Genomic DNA, 7,480 nt, shown 5'->3' on the forward strand with positions numbered 1-7,480 from the left:
GCCCAGGGAAGACGGGAGGATCAGTGGGAGGAATAGGAGACTTTGTAAGGGAATAAAACTTACACCACAGACTAGGGGAATGAGACGTATCCTTGGATAGGAGCGCTGGAGTGCAGGCGGACAGGCGAAGAGGGGGGATTCTGGGGCAGCAAAGGCCAGGCTCCCTGAGCGGCGCCCTTCCAGAGCTAATAAATCATCAACATCACGGAGACGGGATGGGCTGGGGGGGGGGGGAGGGGGTGGGTCTTTACAGCCAGACGCAAAGAGGTTGCATGTTTGGTCCAATGTAGAGGAGGCGGGAGGCAAAGGGAAGAAAAACAAACAAAAAACAACAGCCAGGGATTGACCTTGGATTGTGAAAGGTCGAACATTTTTCTGAAAAAATCTCGGGTAATCCAGCTGCGGGACGGCAGAGCTGGCGATGTCCGTTCTGTGAAATGGGCTTTTCAACGCTCGACAATCCCTCGGTTCATCGGGCCATCATCGGGGGGGGGGGGGGGGGGGGGGGTTATTATTCGGAGATACCTAGAATTTCAAACAGGGTTCAGACTAAAGGTTTGAGCTCCAGTGAAACGGTGCAGGTTTCAACCCGAGAGCCCATGCTGTGTCCCCTACACACGTTTTCTGCAGGGGCAGCGGCCTGGGAGGGGAGATCATGAACAAGCACTCTATGGGCGTGCCCCTGCACGGAATCACACTCATTCCTTCCAGCCGGTTGGAAACCTCAGTGAGGGTGGGCTCCTGTGCGGTGTTATTTCTCTAAACAAACCCAAAACCAGAGAGGGACGCCAGGAGAGAGATGGAGGTGTAAAAGAGGGCAGTCCAGGGGAAGTGGGTGTTGAGTGCTTCTCTCCCTCAGCTTGTTTACAAAGTCCTTAGATGGGTAAATAGGTGTGTGGTGGTGGGGGCGAGGAGAGGTGCCAGCGGTTTTGAGGTGGATGTTGGAACCCAGCAGGGACTTGGCGGGGAGAGGCCCGAGCCACCTGGGCTGCCCTGCCCAGCTGGCGTCCGCGGATCCACGGTGTGCGTGTGTGTGTGTGTGTGTGTGTGTGTGTGTGTGTGTGTGTGTGTTTCAGGGGTAAGTATTTCTCGTCTTTTTCATTAAATGTACATTATTGGTCAGAAGAACGATGCCTCGTAAAGTTGTTACTTATATACAGTTTAGAAAGAACAGATGTATAAAATATTACAGTGGGATAATTATTCCCACTTTGAATTTGAATTGAATTTGTTGAAAGGAAACTGTTACTCTTTGAATGTGTATGTCCAAAATCCATCCCTGTTCTAATTAATTGTTAACTTATGGGGGAAATGAAAAAACGATACCAGCTTTGGTTCTGATTGAGGAACTTGAGTGGCTTCCACGGAACCAAATGTTCGAGGAACAACTGCTGATCCAACAACTTGAGCAGCAGCAGCAACTCAACGATGGGAAGAGCAATGATCGAGAGAGGAAGAAACATGAAGAAACCAAAGAGGGAAATAGAGAGAGAGATAGAGAGAGAGGAACAAGGATGCTTGCAGAGGATCCTCGGATGACACAATGCAGGCCACTGTGGCTAGGCCACGGCTTCTCCATTCACTGTGGTTTGTACAACATAAAAAGCACCACCCTGTTTGATCTCCAGACTTGACTGCGCCTCACAGCTTTGCAAAAGAAAAAAAAACACACATTGGAAACCATATTCCCCAATTATTCCTCTATTACATCCCAAAACCATGCATGCACCCCCCCGCCCATCTATCAATTCCCGCCTCAATAGGGATTCTGTCTTTGATATCGGAGTCCAATAGTGTACGGGTAAAGAAGAAAAAAATTTGGGTAGAGATAGATGGAATAGAACATACAACTTGAGTATAGCTAGATTGAATAGAACATAGAACTTGAGTAGAGCTAGATGGCATAGAACATTGAACTTGAGTAGAGTCAGATGGAATAGAACATAGAGCTTGAGTAGAGCTAGATGGAATATAACATAGAACTTGAGTAGAGCTAGATGACATAGAGCTTGTAGAGCTAGATGGAATAGAACATAGAACTGCGGTAGAGCTAGATGGAAAAAAAACGTGGCTGACAGAATAGAACATATCACTTGGGTATAGCTAGATGGCATAGTCCTTTTCAGCCTTTTCTATTCATGATAAGTTCTCTACATGTTTTTTTTTTATCTCACATGGGCACAGAAGGAAGTTTTAAAGCGCTTTAAAACTTTTGTTTTAAAGTGTATAAGCTTTACCCTGTTTCTGCTCAAATTGAACACTGCAAGTCCCCCAAGTCCCCATTGTCCCCATAGTATGCGTTGTTGATTCTGAGCTATATAATTATATAATGAGTGATGTTGTATATGAGAGAGCCACACGCTGTGGCGTTTACTAGTGCTGTCAGAAGCTTAACCATCACCCGGATGTAGCCTCAACATTAACCTCTCCCAAGCAGTAGATGCACACATCCACACGCATTGTGGCTTTACCTTGCCTTTTAGTAGGGGTCTAACTCATTATAGTAACAGTGACAAAACGACATCGACTACTATGTTCAAGATCATACAAGACATGCTCAGGCATTTAAAACTAACAAACATCATTTTTGGTTAACTGGCTCTTTAAAAACTGCTGAGCGTGTCAAGGATTAAACCTTACGATACCATTGATTGATTTCTCTCTAAATGAATTTGTTCTGTGGAGAAAAGGGGAGGAAATCTATTTCTGAACAAAAAGTGATAAATTCAGTGGAAAAGTTATGTGAAGAGTTGTATTTACAGGAAGAAGACGGGACGTGAACCAAAAGAAATCGCAATGTTCAGTACAATTTTCTTTCCAAGTAGTTCTAATTATTTAGACGTCAAAAGTGACAGAAGGCCTTGCCAAAAACACATTATCAGACTTTTAACTCTGGCGGTTGATTTTCGCCTTGTCAGCTGTCTAGCCTCAGAGTGTCCATCACTGCAGTAATGTGGTTGGTGCTACCATTTCCCACTTATGGTGCGCTGTTGCTGCTGGACTTGCCCTAATCGGAGGCTGGAATTTTAATAGCAGGCTCACAAATATACCACCGCTTCTCAGAGCAGACACCAAAAACTGTATTGTCGGGGGAGAAAATATGTCCTAATGGTTCTTCATAATGGAGAAATGTCCTAAAAAAAACTATTTTATTATATTCAGAACTTTTTTCATCTGCTTGGTTTTTCTTCAATGCCCATCCCACTCTATGCTCAGAGGGACACTCAGGAGAATAACTCAATAACAAATCAAGGAACATTTCTCCCAAAGGACTCAATCCCCCCAGCTAAACCGCCACTAATACACAACTGCAGGAGTAAAGAGCACAGGCATAAACACAGATGACTGTTTCATTCAAAATGTACTGTTCATTTGATAATTATTGCCATCATTGACTTCCGAGAGAGAGAGAGAGAGAGAGAGAGAGAGAGAGAGAGAGAGAGAGACAGAGACAGAGAGAGAGACAGAGAGAGAGGGGAGAGAGAGAGAGAGAGAGAGAGAGAGAGAGACAGAGAGAGAGAGAGAGAGAGAGAGAGAGAGAGAGAGAGAGAGAGAACGTGAAAGAGCGAGAGATAATCAGTCAAAAGCCTCAACCCACTATCTAATAGTAGCCAGGACTATTATTTCCATACCACAGTAAGGGCTTTTATCCCCACCGACCTCGTATAACCCACGCAAGTATATATCCACATACCAATGGTGCATCCAGCCTGGTAAGAGAAGTAGAAGAAAGAAAAAGGAAGAGGACAAGGGAAAAGAATACAGCTTGTTGCTATTTACTATTTGTAACCATGCCCGGCATCTTTCCAATTGTGAATAGCAGTGGTATTAGTTTTGTTGTTGTTTACATGAATGAGCGGTGTGTGTGTGTGTGTGTGTGTCTATGCATGTGTGTGGTGTGCATGTGTGTGTATCTAAATGAGTTTGTGCTTGTTTGTGTACAACCTTTGCATTTGTGCCGGAATTTGCATGGTCTGTGTGCATGTGCGTATGGGCGTGTGTGTGATGTCCTTCCTCCAGCTGTGTGTCGATTTTGCGTCTGCACGTGCTCTCTCTCTCTCTCTCTCTCTCTCTCTCTCTCTCTAACTCGAACTCTCTAACTCTCTCTCTAACTCTCTCTCTGCTAGAGCAATTATCTTGTTCCTCAAACCTGCCGTTAAATGGAAATCCTCTGCCTTAGCCAAGCTACACGCTTGCATTCAGGTATGAACCAACCAAGCCCTTGTCACCCGGTACTCTCTCTTTCTCTCTCTCTCTCTCTCTCTCTCTCTCTCATCGACTCTCTCTCTCTGTCTTGCTTTTATTCCATCACATATTTTCAGAGGAGATGTGACTTCAGCACGTCGGTATTTGTTCCAGTAACAGGTGATGGACAGAGAATATTAAAAATGCCCCTGGACATTCCACCACATAGCCTGTCATACTGGCTGGCAGACAGACCCTGGCTTTAGTGTCTAGTTAATATTTTAACGGCCCACATATTATATCCAAGCGCCGTCGGTCATCAAGTTACAGATTTTGCGTGTAACTCAAAACACTATGTATCTATCTTTGTATACGTGTGTGTATGTTTTCTTGAGTGCCTATGTGATTGTGTGGATGTGTGTGTGTGTGTGTGTGTGTCTATGTGTTTGTATGTCTTCTTGAGTGGCTGTTTGATTGTGTGGATATGTGTGTGCATTTGTATGTGTGTGTGTGTGTGTGTGTGTGTGTGTGTACGTGTATGTGTGTATTGGCCCAGTTGCTGGTAAAAGGCTCCCCGTCTATACTGTTGGTTTAAGCTCAGCGGAGGTCTCTGGGTATCAGTCCCACAGAGACTGGCATGGGCTTCTAACTACAGCCAGATGTAGGACTTCAGGACTTGTTTTCCAATTGGCCAATACCACGGCAACAGGCCACACAGTGAAGGAGGAGAAAGAGGAGGAGGAAGAGGAGGAGCAGGAGGAGGAGAAGAGAGCAGTGGGCACCAGTACCTCTATGTGACTCCAAATCTGCCCAAAAATATGTCTCATGAGAGGAGACAGGCGAGAACAAAAAAATCTCAGTGTACTTTATGTCTCTCACTATCTCCATCTATCGCTCGTTACTTTACCAACCCAAGATATTACTTTCCAGCATTGCTGTGACCGTCGGAAATCACGACTTCCCCTCCACAACATAAGGGTGGTGAAATAGGACCAAAACAAACCATAACAGAAAGACGGAAAGAGAATTCAGTGATGGGCATCGAACTATAAATAAAAGCCCTGGCTGGAAGACTAGATCGAACCACACCGGTCTATGGATCTCAGAAGTTGCTGTGCATGTCAGTTGTCGGCAAAGCTCTCTCCATCCTTTCCTTGCATCCTTTCCTCCCTCCCTCCCTCCCTCCCTCTCCCCCAGATCACTCATCCACTACTGGGGGAATGCACGACCCCGGGGCCACGTCTGATGCGCTTCTCTACCGTGACTCGGTATGGTTTTGGAAAGGAAACGTGTTTACTTAGGTTTTCCACGAGGAGGGACGAGAATCCAGAGATCTCTCGCTCTTTTTTTCTCTCTCTCCCTCGTGTTTGTGTCTCACTGACTGACTCTGTGTTGCTCTTTCATTCTCTCTCTGTCTCTCTCTCCTCTATTGTCGGTCTTCTCTTTTTTCATCCCTTTTTGTCATTGTTTTGTCTCACTGGTGTGTGTGTGTGTGTGTGTGTATGTATTATGTAGCAACGCAATCTCACTCCGAGTTCGTCAAAAATCGATGCTTGGTCAGAGGCTTTTGGCATTAACTGCTGACACAAAGGGTGTCCTTGTGCGTCTTCATTCGACACCGGGGGTTTTCAACTCATTACAATGTAATCCCTCCACGGCGAACAGTGATAACAGTGCGTAACCCTTAACCTAACCATAACCCCAACCCTAACCCTAACCACTAATACCCTAACCCTAACCCTAACCATTATTACCCTAACCCTAACCCTAACCACTACTACCCTAACCCTAAGAGGCGGTACTTGCCCCTACCATCCTACGAAAAAAAGATTTGCGGGAGCGCTTTCCCTGGGCATCAGATATCGCCGTGGAGGGATTACGAACCCCCCCCCCTGCGTTGAATGAAGACGCACAAGGACACCCTTTGCGTCGCATCGATCTTTGGCAAACTCAGAGTGAGAATGTGTTGTATGTATTCATGCAATCATTCTGCCCTTTTTCGGCGTTGCAGTGGTTGACTTTCAAGTAAGATGGGGCGGCCATTAAGAGAGATCCTTCCTCTTGAAATCAATACTCAAAGTGATTTTGCAATAGCCGACTGACATGGAGTGAGGTCAGCGCTAACAGTGCACAGCTCCACACGTTGAAAAAGGGCAGGTATTGGGTGCTTGACAATTACGCAGAGGGTAGAGGAGAAGATGGCAAAGATTGAAAAAAAAGATGGCCGCAAATATTTGCTAAGGATCAGGGTGGTTATCGTACATCTCCATCGCTGCCACGCCACATACTTTGCACTCGCCTCTCCGCCCCTGTGCTCACACACCATCCATCCTGGATCGCACGGTATGAGACCCCCACCCACCCTTGTGTTTGGACGGCTTCTCCCAGTTCCCTCCCAGTCCAGACTAGTGCAAATAGACTTAATGCTGTAATAACAGTCGGCAGAAGGCAGCGCAGAATGTTTCACTTGTTGGACTTGGATGGACATTTAAGGTCCGGAGGCAGACAGATTAGGACTTCTGAAACACCCACGGAGCAACCCCCCCCCCCCCCCCCCCCCCTCCCCTAACCCCTTCTGTTATTCACTTCACAGACCGGACCATCCACTCAAGGACTCTGAAGGGGTTTGAAGAGAGGCTTAAAGGTCCCATGACATGCATGACTTCCTAGCCGTTACAAGCTGTTTTGGAAATCTGCCCCTTATGACATCACAGGTGGGCGTGTCCACCTAGATGTGTGACAGTCCACTGGGTAGGCCGGTAGACTCATCTAGCCAGCACACATCTAGGTGGACACGCCCACTTTCTGCCCCTTATGACATCATAAGGGGCAGATTTCCAAAACGGCGTGTAACGGCTAATCACACCACACCTGCTGGCATGTCATGGGACCTTTAATCAGCAGGACAAACTCTGTCCTGACATGAACGTGATAATGAGTCTGGTACAAAGAGTTACATGGAAACCAAACTGATTCAGTGGCGGCAGTTTGTCAGAAACACACCGTCCCTAATCGATTGGCCCTGAAGGACGGATGGAACGGGGCCTGGCTGTGAGATTAAATAAATGTGTACTCCCAGTCTAGGAAGAAATGCATCATGGCAGGATAGAGAGAGGGGGAAAACGGGAGATGGAGCTTTGAAGAACAGAATTGAGAAGTCTATTCACATTTGCTCCCTTTTCTGTTTTTGTTTCCCACTGCTGCGCTGCGAAACCTGCATTCCACATCGAGTCAGCCCCGTGTCTTTTGCTGTTTATTGGATTGGCTTAAATGTCCTTAAGAATTCTGTTTTGAT

This window comes from Micromesistius poutassou (genome assembly GCF_964030765.1).
Source record: "Micromesistius poutassou genome assembly, chromosome: 20".
NCBI lineage: Eukaryota > Metazoa > Chordata > Actinopteri > Gadiformes > Gadidae > Micromesistius > Micromesistius poutassou.